The sequence below is a fragment of the Pseudophryne corroboree genome, chromosome 5 (assembly GCF_028390025.1).
Source record: "Pseudophryne corroboree isolate aPseCor3 chromosome 5, aPseCor3.hap2, whole genome shotgun sequence".
NCBI lineage: Eukaryota > Metazoa > Chordata > Amphibia > Anura > Myobatrachidae > Pseudophryne > Pseudophryne corroboree.
Window position 1 is genome coordinate 245,655,806 of NC_086448.1, and position 24,711 is coordinate 245,680,516.

General features: G+C 42.6%; 1 protein-coding gene across 6 annotated transcripts in view; it reads right to left on the reverse strand.

Moving 5' to 3' along the window:
• The window catches only part of THRB (thyroid hormone receptor beta), a 589,925-nt gene that overhangs the window by 240,648 nt on the left and 324,566 nt on the right, over nucleotides 1-24,711 (reverse strand). Inside the window, exon 4 of one of the 6 annotated variants that reach the window (XM_063922220.1) lies at nucleotides 1,338-1,390. The exons of the other annotated variants lie outside the window; for them this stretch is intronic. The gene's annotated coding sequence lies outside the window, so the exon portion shown is untranslated. The remainder of the gene's footprint in view (nucleotides 1-1,337; nucleotides 1,391-24,711) is intronic. 6 annotated transcript variants of the gene reach the window in all.

Sequence of the window (24,711 nt, forward strand, 5' to 3'; positions counted from 1 at the left end):
GGTCATAGATAAGTCAGAGCTTGCCCTATACTGAAGGTGCCAGAATGTATTCTAAACAATATATGGTATACTGTATATTACATAAAGTTATTGCGCCTGAAGCACATCTGTGTGCTAATACAGTACAAATAACAGTAATGTGCACAGTTTTGAACGTTTTCTTCCGAAAGCTCATTTCTGGCCCAGGCACTGCAACCTAAATGAAAGAACACATATATATCCCTGACATGTTTATCTGTTGCACATGATTTTTAATTTACTATAGTGTTTGTAATTTATATATTTTGGCTTTGGCTTTTTTTTTCTTGGGAGCACAATAATCACAATATATATTTGTTTTCTACGTGCTGTGGTATCAAGAGTTTAGAAAAACGTTCAACTTACGAGTGGTTAAATAAACACAATATTCTTGGAGTAGGATCACTCTTTAGCTCTGAAAACATTGCAAACCTTTGTTTTTGTTTATAGAAATAATACTGTAAATGCTTCATGTACAGTAGGTTATGTAAACATTATCTTAATATTTATTCAATCACAACAGGGCACAGGTTACAAATGTTGTCCAAGGCCTGAAATAAGTTGGGAGCCTAAAGCTCAATAAGATTATTATAAGATGGCAAAGACTAATAGACTCACATTTACAGTACACTACAAATGCCCTTCTGTAATCCTAGGGAAAACGGTAAAATATGAGCAATAACATTAAGGGTAAAATAAGTGCAGTCATCCAACCAGAGATACCCCAAACATTACAAACTTGCCTCATCGGCCCTTCAACAATAATCACAGTTAATAAAACATGAACATATTAATAATTACTGGGGGAAGGAACACTTCTATTTTAATTGGGGAAAGGAACACTTCTAGTTACATTCTATTTGCATAGATGACATTGCATAAATGTAAACTACACAGTAAAGTGTTATACTGAGTTTTCACCAGCTATGTCAAGTATGAATATTTAATTCAATATTTACTCAAATCCAAAACACAGGTTAAACTTTGTCCACATTCTGCAGTTTTGCAGATGTTATTGTATCAAATAAATGTCCCCGATATTACCTCAAGGGTAATTGCCTGAAAATCGGTAAAGTATTGTCCTTACCAGTAATGGTTGGAAATATGGACCTAGGATAAGTGCTTTTGGCTTGTGTGTTTTCTTCTTCCGAAGCACACTAATAGGTCACAATGAAGCCAGGAGTGGTCAATCTGCTCAAACTGAGAGATAAAAGGCTAATGGGCCTATTGAACAATCTTTATAGTTATGTCCCAATAACTTTCATTTCTTTTTAGCCACATATTGCAGTAATAAGAGATGTTATATAAGGGTACTTTACCAAGGATGTCTTGCTGAGACACAGGTTCCAAAAAGAGCTAATTTCGGCCAAGGCTAAAAAATAAGTGAATATAATATTATTATATAACCACAAAGCTCAAAAATGTGGTGATGCTTGGAAAACATTCGTTTCTGAAGATTTGTTGTATTTTTGGGCTTGACTAAAAGACTACTACAAATTGCCTGATTTGCCCTTCCATGTGTGCGGCCAAACTGAACAATGATTCTATTGCTCGAGTCTTGGGTTGAACAGCAGACTCAGCCTGGCTGGGGACACCTTATGAGAGTATACATAGGGGTATATGCAATTAGCTGCGAATCGCGGTAATTTTTCGGCCGTTTTTCAATTCGACACAATTCGACAGTCTAATTTCGGCAAGTGGGTGCCAAAATTGACCATATTCAATAAAAAAACGGATTCGACAGTCCCGCTGACGAAAAACGGACGATTTGACGGATTTTGTTCCGTTTTTTTAAAAACGGGTAAAAACGGGAAAAAACACGGAAAAAAATGGCGTGGGGTCCCCCCTCCAAAGCATAACCAGCCTCGGGCTCTTCGAGCTGGTCCTGGTTCTAAAAATCCGGGGGAAAAATGGACAGGGGATCCCCCGTATTTTTAAAACCAGCACCGGGCTCTGCGCCTGGTGCTGGTGCAAAAAATACGGGGGACAAAAAGAGTAGGGGTCCCCCGTATTTTTTACACCAGCATCGGGCTCCACTAGCTGGACAGATAATGCCACAGCCGGGGGTCACTTTTATACAGCGCCCTGCGGCCGTGGCATTAAATATCCAACTAGTCACCCCTGGCCGGGGTACCCTGGGGGAGTGGGGACCCCTTCAATCAAGGGGTCCCCCCCAGCCACCCAAGGGCCAGGGGTGAAGCCCGAGGCTGTCCCCCCCATCCAAGGGCTGCGGATGGGGGGCTGATAGCCTTGAGAAAATGACAAGAATATTGTTTTTTCCTGTAGTACTACAAGTCCCAGCAAGCCTCCCCCGCAAGCTGGTACTTGGAGAACCACAAGTACCAGCATGCGGGAGAAAAACGGGCCTGCTGGTACCTGTGGTACTACTGAAAAAAAAAATACCCAAATAAAAACAGGAGACACACACCTTGAGAGTAAAACTTTATTGCACACCTGCCGACACACACATACTTACCTATGTTGACCCGCCGACTGCCACGTCTCCTGATCCGACGATCCGGGGTACCTGTGAATAAAATTATACTCACCTCAATCCAGTGTTCAGATATAAATCCTCGTACTTGGCAAAACAAATAAACGAACACCCGGACCAGCGGACTGAAAGGGGTCCCATGTTTTCACATGGGACCCCTTTCCCCGAATGCCGGGACCCCACGTGACTCCTGTCACAGTGGTCCCTTCAACCAATCAGGAAGCGCTACTTCGTTGCACTCACCTGATTGGCTGTATGCGCGTGTGACCTCAGACAGCGCATCGCAAAGCCTCTCCATTACTTTCAATGGTGGGAACTTTGCCGTCAGCGGTGGGGTTACCCGCGGTCAGCCGCTGACCGCGGGTGACCTCACCACTGACGCAAAGTTCCCACCATTGAGTATAATGGAGAAGCTTTGCGATGCGCTGTCTGCCAGCTCAGACGTGCAGCCAATCAGCAGAGTGCCAGGACGTTGCGCTCGCTGACTGGCTTAAGAGACCTTTCTGTGACAGCAGTCACGGGGGGGGGTCTCTGCATTCGGGGAAAGGGGTCCCATGTGAAAACATGGGACCCCTTTCAGTCCGCTGGACCGGGTGTTCGTTTATTTGTTTTGCCAAGTACGAGGATTTTTACCTGGACACTGGATTAAGGTGAGTATAATTTTATTCACAGGTACCCCGAATCGTCGGATCAGGAGACGTGGCAGTCGGCGGGTCAACATAGGTAAGTATGTGTGTGTCGGCAGGTGTGCAATAAAGTTTTACTCTCAAGGTGTGTGTCTCCTGTTTTTATTTGGGTATTTTTTCCCCAGTAGTACTACAGGTACCAGCGGGCCCGTTTTTCTCCCGCATGCTGGTACTTGTGGTTCTCCAAGTACCAGCTTGCGGGGGAGGCTTGCTGGGACTTGTAGTACTACAGGAAAAAACAATATTCTTGTCATTTTCTCAAGGCTATCAGCCCCCCATCCGCAGCCCTTGGATGGGGGGGACAGCCTCGGGCTTCACCCCTGGCCCTTGGGTGGCTGGGGGGGGACCCCTTGATTGAAGGGGTCCCCACTCCCCCAGGGTACCCCGGCCAGGGGTGACTAGTTGGATATTTAATGCCACGGCCGCAGGGCACTGTATAAAAGTGACCCCCGGCTGTGGCATTATCTGTCCAGCTAGTGGAGCCCGATGCTGGTGTAAAAAATACGGGGGACCCCTACTCTTTTTGTCCCCCGTATTTTTTGCACCAGCACCAGGCGCAGAGCCCGGTGCTGGTTTTAAAAATACGGGGGATCCCCTGTCCATTTCCCCCCCCGGATTTTTAGAACCAGGACCAGCTCGAAGAGCCCGAGGCTGGTTATGCTTTGGAGGGGGGACCCCACGCCATTTTTTTCTGGGATTTTACCATTCCATCTAAAAAAAAAAAAATATATATATATATATATATTTTTAAAAATATATAAATAATACTTGTGCCTCCCAAAAAGACAAACCAAGTACCTAATCCCTTCTAATATAAATAGATATGCTATTACCAATAAAAAAAAACACCAAAAAAAACATGTTTAAATTTTTTTTAATTAGATTCACCCACCAAAGTGTGGCGGATTGAAAATGACGAATTTACTGTCTAAAAGCACTGTTGTCGAATTTCCAAACTTCAATTGAATATACTTTTGTCGAATTGCCGCATTTGTACCATTGCAGAAAAGTCGAATTTGACAAATGTCGAATTTCAAAAAGTCGAATTTTGAAAGTCCGATTTTTTGACGGAAAGTACTGAATTGCATTGTCGATTTTTTTTTTGGCGAAAAAGTCCCGTTTTTCGACAATTTCGGGAATTCGACCGCAATTACATATACCCCATAGAATCCTGTATCGGACAAAAAAATCTCTAATGATAAAACCTGAGATGAAAATTATTGCTGTGATATTACTGACGATGCCCCTGTATGAATCCACCAATCTGCAGTCTGTATAGAACATATCTATTACCTAACCTACAAACCAAACAACCAATAAGCTCTCGTCTCTAATATACCAGAGTGCTGAAATATAGAGAAGAACCACCATTCCCTCCTCCTTAACTATTGTTATCTATAAACTGTTGACATGCCAGGCAGATTTAGTTACATACACTGTATGTGTGTGTGTGTATATATATATATATATATATATATATATATATATAAAATATGTATAGAGAGAGAGATTGCAATATTCACAGTGATGTGTGTGTGTGTGTGTATGTATGTATGTATATATATATATATATATATATATACACCTCACATGTGCCTCCTGCACCTTAGAGTCTTTTTTTAACCATTTCACAAATGTGAAGTGATATCAGACTCATGCGTTGGCGTTTCAGGTTTATGTACTAGTGATGTCACTAGATTCTCAGATCTGATAAGATGCATTCTCATTAATAACAGTGTTTGCACAATTGATTGTATTATACTATTGCTCAAAAATACACATTCATAATGTAAAATCATCACATTAACTATTTTATACATTTTACATAATTAGGCTAGCTATATATATTAAAAAATGTTGTCAAAGCAGTTATGGGACATATGCCAGTAATGCGTTATTCTCTTGTCAGCCTGGTAGGAAATGTCTTTGACACATAGACACAACAATAAAATGATGCAAACAATGTAATGTAAGCATGTTTAGAACTACATGTACATTGACAAATTGTTCCATTGTCTTCCTGGAGGCTTTCAGCTGCTGTTCTGTTAATGACATTTACTTGAAATTATGTGGTGGAAAAACACACACAACTTCTTTAGTGTAAGGTTATAAATACGGAGGGGGATGCTGAGTCTCTTCAGAACGACTTAACTAAACTGGAAGCATAGGCAGCAAAATGGAGAATGAGATTCAACACAGACAAGTGTAAAGTAATGCACTGTGGGGGCAAGACAAAAATAACACCTACATACTAAATGGGGTAATATTAGGGGATTCTGTACTGGAAAAAGACTTAGGGGTTCACATAGATAACAAATGAAACAGCAGTACCCAAAGTAGGAGTGAAGCAAAGAAGGCTAATAAGATATTAGCATGCATAAAACAGGGAATTGATGCAAGGGACGAGAGTATTATACTCCCATTATATAAATCACTAGTGAGGCCTCATCTTGAATACTGTGTGCAATTTTGGGCACCATATTACAAAAAGGTTATCCTGGTGCTAGAAAAGGTTCAGAGGCGGGCAACCAAACTAATCAACGGCATGGAGACGCTGGAATACATGCTAGGCATGTTTACATTGGAAAAGAGGAGACTAAGAGGGGACATGATCAACATCTACAAATATATAAGGGGTCAATACACAGAGCTTGGGAGGGACCTGTTTTCTATAAGATCAGCACAGAGAACACGTGGTCACTCGCTTAGGTTGAGGAGAGGAGTTTCCGCACATTGAGGCGAAAAGGTTTTTTTCACAGTAAGGACAATACGTGTTTGGAATTCCCTGCCTGAGAGAGTAGTAATGGCGGACTCAGTCAACACCTTTAAGAATGGGTTAGATAAATTCCTATTGGATAAAGATATTCAGGGCTATGGTGTGTAGGCATGCATTATAGTTAATATAAGTAGTCCTAACATAAAAATAACTAGTCCTATAATAAGACCGCATAGGAGACCACAAATAGGTTGAACTCGATGGACAGTTGTCTTTTTTCAACCTTAGTTACTATGTTACTGTCACAACTGAGGGCTGGTGTTAGTAGCGGGAAGCCTCAGTTGTAGGGGCTGAAGGGTACTTAAACTTAGGAGGTGAGATGGGTCTCATAGACATGCGCAGAGGCTGCAGCACCAATGCCCGAAGGCGTGACCACGACAACTGGAGATAACTTTAAGGGTTTTATTAAATAATAAAAGTCATGAAAAGTGCAACAAAACAATAACCATGAAGAGAGTCTCTGAATCCCAACTGGTTTGAGACCAGTAACTTGGAAAGTAGTTGAAGGTATTTAGTGATGCTTGAGAACGTTGAGGAAATATTAGAATGATGCTAGAGATCGCAGGAATAGCACTTAGCTGTAATGTTGAATACTGAGAACAATGAACAGAGTTCCGCTGGAGAAGCTACTGGTAGCCAAAGCATATACTCTGCCAACAGAGGGTGCAGTAGCAGGAAAGTCAGGCTGCAACACCGATGGTTATCACGGGAGAAGCAGACTGCACCGCAGAGAGTTAACACAGGAGAAGCAGGCTGCACGCAGAGAGTTATCACAGGAGAGGCAGACTGCACCGCAGAGAGTTATCACAGGAGAAGCAGGCTGCACCGCAGAGAATTATCACAGGAGAAGCAGGCTGCACCGCAGAGTATAGACACAGGGGAGTCAGGCTGTACTGCAGGGTATAACACAGGAGAGTCTCTAGTGAAGCTGTAGACTGGAATCACTGAACAGACAATTGAAGCACTGACAACTTCCTGGGCGCTGGGACAGGATATTTAAAACCGCTGGTGAACAGGCATTGGCTGACAACTTAACACAGGCACCAGCAGCGCTGCGGATTGGTAAAAAGAATGACATGTGACTTTATCCAACATGGCTGCACCCATGACAGAGTTTGAAGGGGAAAGAACCAAGTGCCAAACAACAATGGCGGCGGAGGCCGCGGCAGCAGAAGACTCCGCGCCACACGCACAGCGGCCACAGGGATGACAGCAGCGGCCGCGGCTCACAAAGGACGCCACACTCAGTCTCCATGTGGCAGGATCACGGGTGCGGCGGTGACGTCCGCGACGGGGCTGAGAGTGCCATACTAAGCTAAGTGAAATCACTAAGATGGCCACTGAGCCGGCGCTACGGGTAACACAAAAATGAAATGTGGAACACAACATAGTTATGACCTGGGCCTGGCACGCTGAGCCAATCTCAGGAGACACCTAACTGGCAGAAAATGCCGACCAGTCACACGAATCGTGACAGTTACTATGTTACTATGTAGATTTGCTTTGAACTGACTAAATAACTAGCCTTATAGTTAGGCCAAGTGTTCTGTCTCAAGACAGCTGGGCCTCCACCGGTCCCTCCAACAAGTCTGGGCCCAGATAATTATCCCCCCACCACCTTCTCTCGGCACCCCTGGTTATTTTATGTGTATTATTCAGCTCAGTATTACACAGCCTCTAGAGCGATGTGTACCCAAACGATATGCCGGCTAGCAGAGCAACATATTGTAATGGCGGTATACATCAGAACGATGTAATTAAGGACCAAACACCTTCATTACACTGCACAGCACCGCATTCTATATCATCTGGTTGTCCATGTAGGACGGCCGATCAGAAAATATCACATGCAAATGTGGGAGTGCACAGATTGGGCGTACACACCGAACGATTCGACCATTATGCCATTACGGTTCGGCCGGAAACTACATATTGGCCCCAGACCCCTCTAGTGTGTACCTGGCCTTACTTGCCTACTTTTACATCTAAGACTGCTGATGTGGTCAGGCCACTTGCATCGTTAGACTCTGTCCCCTCATGACAAAATACAGCAAATTGCTGGTCTATAAAGAGGCAGCAAGGCATGATTAGAACTGTATTATATTAGCTCGGTCTCCTCCCCATGGACCCACAAATTACAGGATCATGTTCCCCATCCTACCCATTTCAACAGGAAGTGGGTGTGATGCTGGCCTAAAATGCCTTATTTTCACCAAATTGTCACATTATAATAATCTCAGTCCGCAAAAAGGAGATTTATGGTAGACTTACCATGGTTAAATCTCTTTCTGCGAGGTACACTGGATTCCACAGGGAATAACATCAGGGATGTCCTAAAGCAGTTCATCATGGGAGGGGACGCACTGTAGCGGGTACAAGAACCCAGCGTCCAAAGGAAGCATCCTGGGAGGCGGAAGTATCAAAGGCATAGAACCTGATGAACGTGTTCACAGAGGACCACGTAGCCGCCTTGCACAATTGTTCAGCGGACGCGCCTCGGTGGGCCTCCCAAGAAGGTCCAACAGACTGAGTAGAATGGGCTTTGATAGCAGCAGGAGCTGGAAGACCAGCCTGTGCATATGCTTGTGCAATCACCATTCTAATCCATCTGGCCAAGGTTTGCTTGCCACGTTTGTGAAAACCAAAAAGTACGAAAAGGGAATCTCAGATCTGATAAGATGCATTCTCCTGATAGAGGCAGTCCTCTCCACATAAATACGGAGAGCCTGTACCACATTCAAAGATGGAGGACAAACCAGAAGAGATAACAGCCGGAACCACAATCTCTTGGTTAAGATGGAAAGAGGACACCACCTTAGGGAGATAACCAGGATGAGTTCTGAGAACTGCCCAGTCACGGTGTAAAATCAGGAAGGGCGGACGACAGGACAAAGCGCCTAAGTCCGACACCCACCTAGCAGAGGCAATAGCCAACAGAAAAACGACCTTATGCGTAAGGCATTTAAGGTCCACTGACTCAAGAGGTTCAAATGGAGACTCTTGTAGGGCATTCAAAACAATAGACAGATCCCATGGAGCCACAGGAGGAACATAGGGAGGCTGAATCCGTAAAACACCCTGAGTGAAAGTATGAACTTCAGGGAGAGACGCAATTTTCCTTTGAAACCACACTAACAAGGCAGAAATATGAACCTTGAGGGAGGCCAGACGAAGGCCTAAGTCCAGGCCCTGTTGCAGAAAAGCCAAAAGTCTGGAAGTTTTGAAAGTATATGCATCATAATTATTACCAGCACACCAGGTTAAGTAAGAATTCCAGAGCCTATGATAAATCCGTGCAAAAACCGGTTTACGGGCTTTCAACACAGTTTGAATAACCGCCTCAGAGAATCCCTTGGCCCTCAGAAGTGAAGCTTCAAATAGCCACGCTGTCAAAACCAGTCTACATAAGCGTAAGCGATGTAGACAATTTCACCAAAGATGCGGCACTCAGGACGCGGGCACAGAAGGACGATCGCGGTAGCAAACCTTAGGTCAACGTTTCAGTTTATTTAACTGTTTTCAAGAGCCAAACAACAGTAACCTATGTTCTGTAAGAAATAGATCGCAATACTTAACAAGTGCTCCTACAATCTAATCTTGTTGGTAATTGAACAAAAAAAGAAAGAACTTTCTATATTATCAGATAAGATTGAAAAATTTGAAAGCACTTCCTTGCCGGCACTACATGCTGATATTGAAACCAATTTGGCTGAAAAACTGTCCATACAATTAAGCGCTTACAGAAAGGACTTAATTAAATTTAAAAAAGAAAAATTCCGGAAAGTTGAGATGGATTACAAGAGACACCAAGTATATAGGTGGATCTCGGGGGGTCAGGCAGAATATGGGTGACGCAAACCTTTTTTCAGACGTAATTATCCCAGAACACAAATGGACACCGACTCCTCATTGGAGAATTCAAGTGACAGTGATCGATTTAAACAGACATCAAGACGGCAACCCTCTGGCCCTTTAGGGGTTGTCACCAGGAACCAGAGGTCACATGTCATGAGATGCCGTACCAGGAGAGGGAAGCAGAACCAGAGGGGCCAAACGGGGAAGGCCCCCCTCACGCTGAGGAAATAGTGTATTATCATACAACCTCTCCACTAGTGAACTGAGTGTCCTTCGAAAGGGCTTGTCCTTTATTCCGTCTAATACTCATGACGAGTTTAGATGGCAAACTGATAAATTAAAATTGCATCGCCAACTGAAATTGAAAGAGTATTTTCTTAAAAATCAGAATCCCTCTGCCAAATCTGTCACAACAATGTCTCCACGATTAACACAGTTTTGTGATAAGTCTACTTTTGACCCCATTTCATCAAATGCCTCAATCAAAACTTTTATACGGTCTTTAGACCATAAGGTTAAAAACAGAGTGGAAAAAGATCTCCATGCACACCCCAACCTCTCTCCATCGGAAAGACATGCACTTAGCACTTTAGCAAAGAATACCTCCCTGATCATCTGCCCGGCGGATAAAGGCGGGGCAATTGGGTTGCAAGATGCTGTAGATTATGAAAAGGAAATTTGTCGCCAATTGGCGGATACTGCTGTATATAAAATATTAAAAGGAGACCCCACCCTGTCTTTTAGAAAACAGTTAGTAGAAATTTTGACCCTAGCCTTTGATGCATCATTGATTGATGAAAAAACATTGTCTGCATTGGTACCTTCACACCCAGTCACTCCGATACTGTACACCCGCCCGAAAATACATAAGGGGTGATCCCGACCCCCCAGGGAGACCAATAATTTTGGCGCGTGGCTCCCTTTTTCAGCCAACATCGGTGTGGCTTGATTCTATACTACAACCTATTGTTCTGAAGCACAGGCACTTTTTGTTGGATAGTACTATGCTACTCAACAAGCTTGTGGTACTAACTGATCTACTGGATGATTTGTGGTTAATTACTGCCGATGTTTCAAGTTTATACACAATAATTCCACACAATGATGGCATTTCTGCAATAGGAGATCTCCTGAGGAGTGAGGGTACCATGACATCGGGTCATATTGAAATTGTATTGTTGGCATTAGAAATGATTCTTAAAAACAATTTTTTGTATGTTTGATAACAAGTATTATCTACAATTAACCGGCTGCGCTATGGGGTCCTCCATGGCCCCTGCTTATGCAAATACGTTTATGTTTAAAATCGAGGAAATGTTGTTTTTTAAGGATCCTAACATGGTCTCTGATATTCGATTTTACACTCGATTTATTGATGACCTGTTCATTTTTTGGAGTGGGTCTTAGGCATTTGTGAAGTTGATTGAATCTCACAATTTATCAAATAATCCAGTGAAACTCACTTATACCATGAGCCAAAAGGCAACTGACTACCTTGATGTGCGTATTATGAAGGATAATAACACATTAATAACTACGTTGTTTACCAAAACTACCGATAGGAATTCGCTACTTCAATATCAAAGTTGTCATCCGCGAAGCCTGAAGATGGGGCTTCCTTATTCCCAAATGCTCCGAGTCCATAGACTCAATAGAAATATATATAGAAAGATTGATCAACTAGATAATATGGTTGAAAAATTTGTGATGAGGGGTTATCATAGGCAATTTTTATTGGACACCAAGAAACGGGTACTTGCCATCGATAGATACGACTTGCTTAAACGTACTACTAGAGATAAAGTTAACAATAAGAAACTACCATGGGTATCCCAATATATGACAGTATTGTCCGTAAGGTCTCTAATAAATTATGGCCATTAATTAGTTCAGATCCTGAGATTGGTTTAACCGAGTCTTTATTAATGCCATGCTACTCTAGAGGGAGGAAATTACGAGATATTTTTGTTAAAACCAACTACACGGCACCAACTACCTCGAGTAAAAATAATTTTTTGACTATTAAAAAACCAGGGTGCTTCAGATGTGGATGTGTGACCTGTGGTTTTATGATGTCTGGTGACACATTTAACCATCCTCAGACTGGTAAACCTATTAAAATTAAATACCATCTTACATGTAACAGTTGCTTTGTAGTATACCAACTAGTATGTCCTTGTGGATTGTCATTTATTTGCAAGACACAAACTAAATTTAAGGAAAATATGGCTAATCACCTCCATGCTACTAGATCAGCCTTGATAAATGGATCTAGTGAGCAACCCGTAGCGAGACACTTTGCTGAAAAAAAGCATCCATTATCTACTTTGCGATATAGAATGATTGAGCAAGTTCCCCCAATAGCCGAGGTGGTAATCGTAGTAAAATACTTTTACAAAGGGAAACCTACTGGATTTCCAAACTGGACGTTGTAGCCCCTAAGGGGCTTAATGAATCAATCTCATTTGCTTGTTTTTTATAATAATAATAATAATAATAATAATAATGGGAGCTATCTGAGAGTTCACAGACATGAGGCCCCTCTTGATGTGGATTTGCCTCGGACTTGCTGCTACAGTTTATTATAAAGTATATTATATTATCCTTGTGATGATAAAAATACATTTATTTATGTCAAGCATTATGCACTTTTTGTGGCAAAATGTATTTATACCACCACTGTATGATGTAGATAAAGATAGCTGTGAGTCTATATGATTTTGTTATCTGTGGCGGGTTGTTGACTATACTGCTTCTGTAAATCAGGATAAGATGGTTTTAAACAACTATATTGGTCAATGTGATAATGTAGTTGATAAATATTGAATCTCTTGCTTTCTATGGTTACCTGGCAACAGATGCGGTGACGGCTCACATGGTGTGTGGCGTATTGACGTCATGGGACGCGACGGAGGCATCATGACGTCATAAACAACGGACGGACTGGGGAACAGCGGCAGCTGTTCGATATGCACGTGGTTATGGTGGAGGGTATTTAGGTAAGATTATGATTACTGTTGTTTGGCTCTTGAAAACAGTTAAATAAACTGAAACGTTGACCTAAGGTTTGCTACCGCGATCGTCCTTCTGTGCCCGTGTCCTGAGTGCCGCATCTTTGGTGAAATTGTATACATCGCTTACGCTTATGCTGTCACTAGATCAAGTTATCCATGGTTGTGTGGGAGCCGGACCATACTATATATATATATATATATATATATATAGGACCACTTAGCCCCTCAGGGTACAGAATATAGTGATAGCAATGGCCCTCATTCCGAGTTGTTCGCTCGGTATTTTTCATCGCATCGCAATGAAAATCCGCTTAGTACGCATGCGCAATGTTCGCACTGCGACTGCGCCAAGTAACTTTGCTATGGAGAAAGTAATTTTACTCACGGCTTTTTCATCGCTCCGGCGATCGTAATGTGATTGACAGGAAATGGGTGTTACTGGGCGGAAGCACGGCGTTTTAGGGGCGTGTGGCTGAAAACGCTACCGTTTCCGGAAAAAACGCAGGAGTGGCCGGAGAAACGGTGGGAGTGCCTGGGCGAACGCTGGGTGTGTTTGTGACGTCAACCAGGAACGACAAGCACTGAACTGATCGCACAGGCAGAGTAAGTCTGAAGCTACTCCAAAACTGCTACGAGGTTTGTGATCGCAATATTGCGATTACTTCGGTCGCACTTTTAAGAAGCTAAGATACACTCCCAGTAGGCGGCGGCTTAGCGTGTGTAACTCTGCTACATTCGCATTGCGACCGATCAACTCGGAATGAGGGCCAATATGTGCACACTCAGTCACATGTATAATGCAGAAGTCATTACATATAAACAATAAAACTGCACTGGACTAGTAAAACTACATATAAATATGTATGAATATAGATATAACAATGCACAGTAGATACTGGATGTATATCACAGAATACCTGTACTAAATACTCAGATAGCAGTACACATGTTCTTAACTAACACTGTCTAAAATGACATGTAGAATACTTAAGTACCTGTAAATGCACAGTGCTGATGAGACAGGCGGTTTTACAGAGGAGACAGTGCCCAGCAGTCCTGGAGATCAGCCAGCTAGTAGTGAAGATGGCACCAAAATCTCTGTCAGGGAGTGAGGGAGAGAGAAATGCAGCTCCAGGACGGGAACACCAGCAGTAGATGGCGCCTGGAGCTGGGGGAGGGGCTACATATCAGCGCCTTATTCCCTATGCTGGGCCTCACCAACAGTTACTATGCAGCCTATATTAAACGGATTTTAGTAAATCCGACCTGTGCTCCCTGCCCTGGTGGATATAGTGGGGTCCCTGTGCAGTACAGTGTCCACAACAGCGGCGCAGTCTGTTTGCTGGGACCACGACCTCACCGCTATTTACTGGCGGGTCCCACCTGGGGGACCCTCTTACCTCCTCCCTGATGTGCAACCACGCGATCCAGGAGAGCGGCAGCGGTGTGTGCCTGGAGTCCGGTGCACCTCAGCTACTAGTACCCGGGAACCAGGCCGCGGGAATATGCAGCGCTGCTGGGGGAGGTGATGGAGCCGCAGCACAGCATGTCAGAATGACATAGAAAGTGCTGCGGCACCTTGAAGTCTTCTTAAACAGCTCTTTTCAGGGCTGCCTAGCGCAGCCCCCCCTGTTAGTGACCTGCTCTGCAGGCACCAACTTACAAACTGAGCTCCAGTGCCTGGAGGCGGGGCTATAGAGGAGGCGGCGCAATGCATCCTGGGAACAGTCAAAGCTTTAGCCTGTTGGTGCCTCGGATCAAGATCCAACTCTACATCCCGATGTTATTTCCTGTGGAATACCACCAGTGTACCCCGCTGCAGAAATCAAATATAATTTTTCCACTTCTCAGCGAAACTATGTAATCTCACTATATACTTAGCGTTCTTCGCTCTGCCCAATTTTCCCAATGGACGATGCAAAATCTTTATCTCTGCAAATATACACTATGGAAAGGAGGTAAAATATGCTTTCTAAATGCCCTTTAATGTGAAGTTTACTGCTTAACAAAGAAGGGCAGTGTGGATAAGAGACTGGCTATGTTTAAATGTAATTTATTATATTTGAGACATAGTACCGAATTCAATTTGCCCCAAAAAGGAAAAAACGATTTACTGTAAATGACGAAACGCGCCTATTCAATTTTCGACAAACTCTGAGCAGGTGATAAACTTGGGTAAAATCCCTATTTTAATTAAAAAATGTCAGGATTTGCTTCAGAACCCCTGTGACACCCCCTTAAATGACTAATTAGGCACTTAGAGGTTTTTAACTATTATTGGCCAATAATGACGTCATTTTTGGGGGAAAAGTACAAAATGGTGGATATTGGGGTACAAGGTATGGGTGCTTTATAAGATAGCCAAATGTATTTAGACTTGCAGGTGGGAGTAATCGGTCTGTTTCCACTATTTTTAAAAGTCCCCTAAAATGACCCAAATATATACTTATACTCATATTTATGTAACCTAAATTTAATGAGAGCACTTATTTTGCTGAAACAAAAATACTTTCTATCATTTAAAAAAAAAAAAAAAAATGCATATAACAGCCATTTGACCCAATTAAAGTACCAGAAATACTTTTATTTCAACCAATAATAAACTTCTATACTGTTATCCGATGTTAGTTTCGCTTTTTTGGGTGGTACAGACAAATGTACAAATTTTTAACTTTTCAATTTCAGCATAAATTTTTTGGTAATCCCATTTTTTAAATTTTGTAATTGAATACGCAAATCGCAGGAGCGTGCATGTGGTATTTTTGCAGCAGAAATATGTGAATGGGCTGAAAATGACAATTGCGGTAAAATACAGCTGTTTTGCCGCTAATTGAATTTGCCCCATAGTGCCCAAAATTACAGAAAAAAACCATTTATACAGAAAAAGGAAAGTCCCATGCATTCTGACAAAATATACAGTATCTTATTGTTTATGTATAAATATATTTTTTTTTGTACTACTGAAAGTAATATTAAGTTAAACAATTCATAAAAGTGATATAGGATAGGACAAAGAAAAATTGCAAGTTTTCTATAACGAAAATAAGGAGATTCTCAAGACCGTTGCTTCCAGCCAACACTGCTGAAATAACTCTCCCTCCTTTTGGGAAACAATTAAACTGTATTTTCAGTCAGTTGTTTTTCATCTTCATCTGATAGGCAAATCTGGATAATATTACATAATGAAAAAATAAAAACACTTTCTTCCACAAGCTATAAAATTGCCAGAGATCTTGGAAATACTGTACTTAATGCAACCCTGTTGTTATGGTCCATAGATATTCACATGGATGCATACAAATCTCTTCTCTAACTCTCTTTTCATGCCCAAATTCTAACAGCCTTTATCTCTACCAGACCAATCTGATCTTTATGGGCTGTTCTACAAAGACTGTGTATGGTGGGATAGGAAACATATCACACGTTGCAGATGTGACATTTGGAACTTTGGGGGATATTCAGAGGGGATGCGGTCATGTGACCAGCACTCGGGATCCCGGCGGTCACCATGCCGACGCCAGGATCCTGAGCGCTCAAAATGCCAGCAGTCGGAATGCCGACCCACAGACTCTATTCCCACTCGTGGGTGTCCATAGAGTGGAAACAGAACTTGTGGCGAGTGCCCCCCCCCCCTCTTTCCCCGACGGCATTCTGCTGATGCCGGGATCGAGGGGTCGGTATGCTGATCTCCAGGATCCCAAGCGCCGGTCTCCCAGCCCCAACCCATTCAGAGCTGTTAGCAAACCAAAAAAGCCCACTAACGGGTAAAACCATGTTGCACTGCACGGGGGGCAGATGTAACATGTGCAGAGAGAATTAGATTTGGGTGTGGTGTGTTCACACTGAAATCTAAATTGCAGCGTAAAAATAAAGCCCAAATATAACTCTCTCTGCACATGTTACATTTGCATCACCTGCAGTGCAACATGGTTTAGCCTAATTGCTAACTTTTTTTGTTTGATAACTACTGTACGTATAACCCTCCTTATCTCCTGGTTATCTTCCCTCTTTCCTAGTATATGGCATGGCCAATGAAAGAAAGCAGCACCTATCCAAAATGAGAGTTTCTCTTATGCTATGTACACACAGGGCCGGTTCTTGCCCTTGTGGCGCCCCTGGCAAAAACGTTAGGGGTGTGGCTTAATACGGGGCGTGATAAGTTATGCCCCCATTTGTAGCGCCACTGAAAGAAAAGGAAAAAAAAAAGTATACTTACATCCCCACTCCTGATTCCAGACCGCTGCAGACCTCCGCCGGCGCCGCTCCTCTCCTCGGATGCATAGACACTAGAGGTCAATTATGACCCCTAGCGTCTGTGCCACAATGCTGTGCGGTGCGCGATGACATCATCACGCACCGCGCAGCAAAGGTCCTCTCCACGAAGGGAAACTAGACGCGTAGCGTCTGGTTCCCTTCACAGCGGGGGACCAGCGCGGGGGGGGGGGCACACAGACGGCGCCCCGGGCAAAAGTCCTGCTTGCCCGTGGCAAGATCCGCTACTGTGTACACATTATGCGATCCCATACGATACAATATTGTGTGATATTGTATAAGATACCTTATCAGATCGGATCGTGTGTACACACTACAAATGATGTCAAACGATGTCGAGAAACAAAGTCATCACTGGAGTTCTAAAGCACACAATATCGCCTCATCAAGACTGCATGCAGTCCGATGTACGAGGTCGCATGCGTACGACGGATCATGCATACACATTATGCAATATCATTTAGGACTGAACAATATCATTCAGATTGTGAACGATATTGCATAGTGTGTATGGACCATAACAAACAGTTACATAGTTGAAAACTATATATTTTTTATTACAACATTTGTTTACATTTAAACAAGTTTACAGTATGTCAGCATACAAATGAGGAGAAAATACATGGTGATACATTGAAATCTAAACAATTAGAACATAAGAACAAGGTACAACAGAACATGAAAAAGATATGTACTATTTTTCTGGAAAAATAGGTTCAGGAACTACGGGTCTGGGGCTGGAGCTATTAAAAAAAAGTGATAGATAGATAGATAGATAGATAGATAGATAGATAGATAGATAGATAGATAGATAGATAGATAGATAGATAGATATTTTATAGAAAAAAGGCGCTCAAAATGCTCTTTAAAATACTGTAAAACTTATCTTATGGAAAATACCTTTTTGGCCCAGGACAGGTTCAGGAACCCAGTTCCTTATTATGTCATGAGCGGTTTAGGAACTGAGTTCTGTCTGGTTCCTGACTTCCTGCTGAAAAATAGCACTGGCTGTAACACAATATGAAGTAAGAGAATGTCATTGCTGTAAAGCATTTAATCCATAGTTGCCTACACTCCCTCATTCTGCAGGAGACTCCCTGAAATAATAACAATCTCCCTGACTCCCTGAATAGTCCAGCAATCTCCCTGATTGTAACTTACCCCTATTATATAGCTGTTACATTCTTGGGGGAAAAAATAAAATAAAGATATATCATACCTCCCAACATTGCTGCTGACTAGGGAGGGATACTATCGCAATTAGGGGGCATGACCTACCAGAAAGGGTCGTGGCCTCACGGTAAGTGCTGCGATTGCAAGCCACGCCTCCATTTTTGTCATTATGGGGGCATGAACAGCGCTCAGAGAGCTGCTGGTCATGCCCCCTGTCCCTCTCTGCCATGAATAGATGCTGCGCACAGCATCTATTCACTGCAGCTCTGCTCAGAGCAGCAAGTGATGGGGGGGGGGGGGGGCGCTCCCAACTGCCCACCCACCCGCAGGACACTGACCCGCGGGTGGGACAGACCGTAAAAAACGGGACTGTCCCGCCAAAATCAGGACAGTTGGGAGGTATGGATATATCCATTCAAATGGGATCATCAGTGCCATTTCCCTGCATTGGTTATAAGGCAAAATGATCCCTATGGCTACATGCATTTTTAATAAGATTTCTGATGGCCACTGGCAGTATATGTGTATACAGTATACTAACTTTGGGGCTCATTTACATTTGGATGTAAGTCATTTCATGACACGCCTCTCATATGCAACAGAACCTTTTCATGCTGATATGTGTTACTTTCACAATCTCCCTGAAATGCTTTTTCAAAAGTAGGCAAGAATGATTTAATCCAATCGCTGAAATGACCTGGAGCGGTTATCCAATCAGTGTGACCCCCGTGCTATTTCTAGCCCAGAGTATACATTCTTCTATGGGATCAGGAGGTCGGGCATCTAAAATATGAAAATGCACATAATTTGCAACTTCCTTATTCTGCGGTTGCAGGAGCATTTTTGCTCCTGCATACACACCTAAACAATTGTTGGGCCAATCAGCCGATATTGGCCCCACGACTGTATAGGTGTCTACCCAGAACATAAGAACATACAAGCTCACAAATAGTGCCTTGGTTTGGAATTAAGCCCATGACACCAGTGCTGTGAGACTTGCTATTAGGAAACTGAAGGTAACAATGTACAACAGTGTAAGATTCAGCAAAGAAATAGTCACTATGGTAACAAAGTGTTAGACGCAAATCAGTACAACTTCCAGAACACTTAACAGAATTAAACGATTTTGGGATTGATGAGTCAGGGATTATTAACATGCAATTTTTTTTGTAGATTTCCTGATGCATTGCTGATCATCGATGTCTGCCAATCGTCATTTTTGATAGCCAATTGATGAGCAGGTTAGATCGAAGTGGGGGGATAAATTACAAGCCACATTGAAGTATTTTCTGCCTGTGCTTAATACTCCAGCCGTAACAGTGATGAGTCATAAGTGGAATCAATTTTGTGACTCAGCATTAGCTACTAGGCAATTCAATCAAATATTTTACCTACTGTAGGTGGTAGTGCAGCTTTAATAGAAACAAGAAGTAATCTATGATTTAAAAAAAAAATGAAGTCAGTGCACTAGAACAGTCAATTATACAAAGTTTTTGTGGAACTAACACTCCCAGAATGACTTGCTTATAACACAGAAACCAGTCTCACAGATAATTGACCAGGCGTCCTTCCCACAATACCCTGAATCCATGTCTCCGGTAGCAATAGCTCTAAAAAGTTAAAAGAACTGTTCTTTTAACTTTACATTTAATCTTTATGATTTATCTTTAAACCTATTTTTATACTATTTTCTTTTTCTTTTGTTTTACATTACGTGGAATCTACACTGTACTGTAAGTATGAGATTGTGTAAGCCAGAAAGCACCAAAACTGTCTGGCAAAATGGTAAAGCCAGCATGGCTAGCATTGCCAGGGAGCTGTAGCTGTGTATCGCTTAGCTGCCCTGGTGACATTTAATTGATAGTGAGAAGAGATTGTAAGTGAAGGATTTAGCAACATCTGTGGGGCCTGTGTGCTGGACCCCAATTACAAGCAGCAAGCCATAACTCCCAAATGTTCCGATTTTGGCGGGACAGTCCAGCTTTTCTGGGACTGTCCCACTATCCCACGCACGGGTCGCAGTGTCTGGCCGTGGAGGTGGGGCAGTTGGGAGAAAATCTGCAGAGCAGCAGTGAATAGATGCTCTTTGCATGCGCACACCATCTATTCACCTGAAGAGAGGAACCAGGGCAGGCCAGCAGCTCACAAAGCACTTGGCATTCCCCCAACATCGGAGAAAACGGGGACAAAACCCACGATCGCGGGGCTTACATGAGGCAACGACGCCTACCCATGAGGCTATGCCCCCTAATTTTGTGTGCCTCTCCCTTCCACCTTCTAATGTTGGGAGATATGATCAAGCTCCCCAACACCGCCGCACCCCCTCCCCCCCCCTTCCCCACCACTACCAGCACACGCACAAACCTGTTGCGGCATGCGCAGAAGACAGAAAATACTCTGGAATTGTTCCAAAGTCTTTACTATTACCTGCACCATGTCACAGCGCTTCCGGAGCCCAGCTCCCACTTACCGGTACCAGCGGCGCTGGCTCTTCCCAGACAGCTGAGGCATAGTGGCAAACAGGTGCTCAGTAAAGTGTCTTCTTGCTGACGGTGTTTCCTCTCCCCAGATTCTGTGGTGCTACTGGCATATCCTCTCCTCTCTGAGCGTAGCCCTGACTCCTGGCCTTAGCGGACATTTAGCAGTAGATACAAGTCAGGACCCTAGAGTCTAGTTGCAGCTGAAGTGACCTGAGACTGGACAAATGCATTAGAATCTTCAAGTCTGGATTAACACTGGAAGCTGGGCCGATCCCTAGGTCAGAGACTGGACTGGAGTACAGAGCTAGGATCACCAGCACAGCAACCTGGAAAGATTCTAGGAGAACTCAATCCCACTACCTGAAACCAGGTGCATGGAGCTGGCCCCCCTTAATGGGAACTCAGGGACACTGTGCTGTAGGAAATACTGCACTGGATAAGCTACCACTGGAAATCAGGATTGGAATGTGCAGGACTTGAACTGGCACTTATTTACTAAAGTTTGATTTTGAGATCATTTTTATAAATCTACGAAATCAACTGAAATCGATTCTATTTGATTTTCTAAATCCCTTAAAAAATCCCATGTGTACTAATAATGGATTTTGCATTCGATTTTCAAATCAAATTTGATGTGGATTCATGTTTGGAAAGGATATTGGGTCGAATTTATGAAATCCCTTTCAAAATCGAACTTCAAATCCCCAGCAAAATCAAACACAAAATCGAATAGAACTTCCTCATTGCTTCCTATTCATCCAAATGTAACACATACACACTAATTAAAGGGGAAGCTCTCTCTATACAGTGTTTTATACTTGAAAACCTGACTGATAATTACATTATAATTTTTTTTATATATATTTACAGCTGAAATAGTTGGCAATACACTTAATCCTAATCTGCCTTCCATTTTCTATGCTGACGTAGTCAGCTGTTGGTAACAAAACCTCTGCCTGCTCTCTGTTTATTGCATAATCTGGGGGGAGTGGGTTATTAAATGCAATGATTATGCAACAGACAGTCGGACACTTTTGCCAAATGATATGATAATATGTCTTCCGAATTATATATTTTTATTAGACCAATGGTGCATTCTGTCATGGATGGCTTTACGTTCTTCTTTATATTTATGCTCAGCAGGGGTTTGATGATTTGTCAGTGGAGTCAGAAGACAGGAGCCTAAATCATCTGTGGGGTGGGGGGTGGAAGAATTAGAGCAATATAGTAACAAGTACTATTTGCTGCTTCATTAACATATATAGGTAGCTTACCCAACAACCATCCATCTGGCATTTGACTCACCTCAAATGTTGCAGACAGTGATGAGTTGCTGAGCATGTATGCATCATGGCACAATTCCAGCTATTGGAATTCCGTTGTCGGCATTCTGACAGGTGTCTGGATTCAGGCGCCAGTATTCTGACCGCCGGGATCTCGTACATCCTGGATGCTAACTACATCCCGAGTGACATGACAGCCCAGCCCCACACCCCATAATGGCCAGTAGAGTCTCCTCTCTGCCTTCTCACTGAGATAAAAAATGTAAATTAGGTAAGTATGGCTTACACCTGATAAGGCAGTGCTCAGGCATGTTGCAGACAGCCAGAGGATGCATGGATCACAGGAAGACAGCACAGCTGAACATGGTGAGTGAGGCTATCACCGACCCCTATGTGTGATATACCGCTTTTTGTGACTTTCTGGTTCTGACTTCCCTGATCTAATTCCACCCATCTACTGGCACTGCATTGCCTGCATGGCTCTGACCAGTTTCTGATGACTGTGCTCCGGTACACCTTACATCCCACTGTCTGAATTCATATCCTGCAGGGTTCATCAGCCCATACATAGGAACCAAGTCAGAGGACAGCGACCCACGTATGTGGCGCAGAGAAACCCAATCATCTTTGCTGGGGTCTCTGGTGAAGGTCACCTATATGTTAGATGTGGTGTCTCTGTTTTGGATCTATGCCAATCCTTTTAGTACAGTCCACATCTGTCCCATCCCAGCGAGAGTTTGTGACCCACCCCGCCATGAAAGATGGCGGGGTGTATCCTGCTACATGAATACTGTGTGGGTGCAGGAAGTGCACACCCATTAAACAGATTTGCCAGTGCTATCACGCAATGTATATTATTTTCTCTGCATTATAAGTTAGAATACAATATGTCAACAAGGTGACCTACTATGGCAGTTAATGTTTTGCATTAGAAACTAAGTTATTAGTAAATTAACCTGTATGCAAACTTGTCAACATGTATAGTTATAGATTAAAAAGCTATTTAATTCTGCTATTTCCCTTTAACTATAATTCATGTAGGACATTTTATTTTCTTGCAAACGATAACTTGTCTTACTGAATTACCTCACGGAGCCCATATAACAATGACTGGAGTCATGAAAAATTGCATGAAGAATTATTTTTAACTTTTTGAATACGATTTCACAAGTTACACGTGTTTAATCAATGCCATCAAAATAAAGCTTAGCCACAAAACAAAGCCAGCATTGTCTCACTGATTAAACAGTGTGCAAGGGAAAGTGATGTTAATGTTCTTCCACAGTCTTAACAAGTAACGTATGCGGCATTCAGCATGAAAATATCACGCTTGAAGAACGCTGTGCTATAGAGATGCTTAGCAATACCGCTGATCCACGTGACAAATCAAACAGATCCTTAAAGAGTCATGACATGGGAAAGCTCAAGGGGGAATAGGGTAGAAAGTGGGCATGAGAAGCAGTTCACATAATGTTGTTTAAAGTTTAGGTTTGGCAGCATTTTAAAGTGTCTAATATATGAATGCTTTAAAACAGTAATGCGTTTTTATAAAATAAAAAATAATCATTTCTATAATCAACAACAGATAGAGCACATTTTTTGTTTTTCCATATGAAGCATCCATTTCTTTACTCTATAACGACAGTAAAATATTCCACCACTATACTGTATGGAATTTCTGTTCTGTGCTCCTCTCACATGTCTAGATCGCTCTTTGCCAGTCACATCTAATTGTTTTGAATCTGACCACTGAACAAGGTGATTGGGGGCTTGCACAATAAGAGTATAACATATCTGCACAGGGGAATATGTAATGACAACGATGAGATTGAAAACAGCACATTTTGCAGTAAGTACCAGTTTCCCGTTTTGTGCTAATATATTAGCGGTTATACTATTCTAAATCCTCAACCATTACAATCCCTATAAACTAAAAGTATTACCTCGGGGGACATGGGGCGGCACAATAACCAATCACAAGTCAGTAGACACATTAAGTAAATTTATCTTGTTACTTAGTGGAAGAGAGGATACGATATCTATTTTGGCAGTAACTTAGTTGACCACTGTCTAGACACACACTAATAAATAATCCCTAACACTAAAACGACTCCAGGCCCTTTGATTTTGAAAGGGGAACTATTGGCTTTTTACAAGATGTAATAAATCATTAAAAGCAATGTCATGAGACATATGTGAAAGGTTTGAGTCTGCATTTGACTCTTGTGTATGTACATGCCTATTGGTAGTTACGGGTATCCTGTTCAGATCTTTAGTTGTGTTATTCGCTTTCACACATTTTCCTAAAGGCTGAGATGTATTTGTTTACTTCAGAACACTGGTTTTGAGGCTGCACAGGAAGTTTAATAGCACATATTTGTGTAGACTTCCGCAAGGACCAAACTGGATGACCCAGTGATTCCCGAGTGTAAATATGTGAATAACACAGCATATATGCTTTTTGGACACTCCTGGTGAAATAGCCAATAGATGTCATGGACAACACTCATTGTACAGGAAAAGTCTAAAGTTCCGCATTTTTTGAGAGAAATGTGGCATGGGATTGGCTACCCCTGGCTCAGTCATGTGTCATCTGCAGCTGTAACTTTCCTAGGGCCCAATGGTTGCTGGCAGTACACGGGAAGATGGAAACAAACATT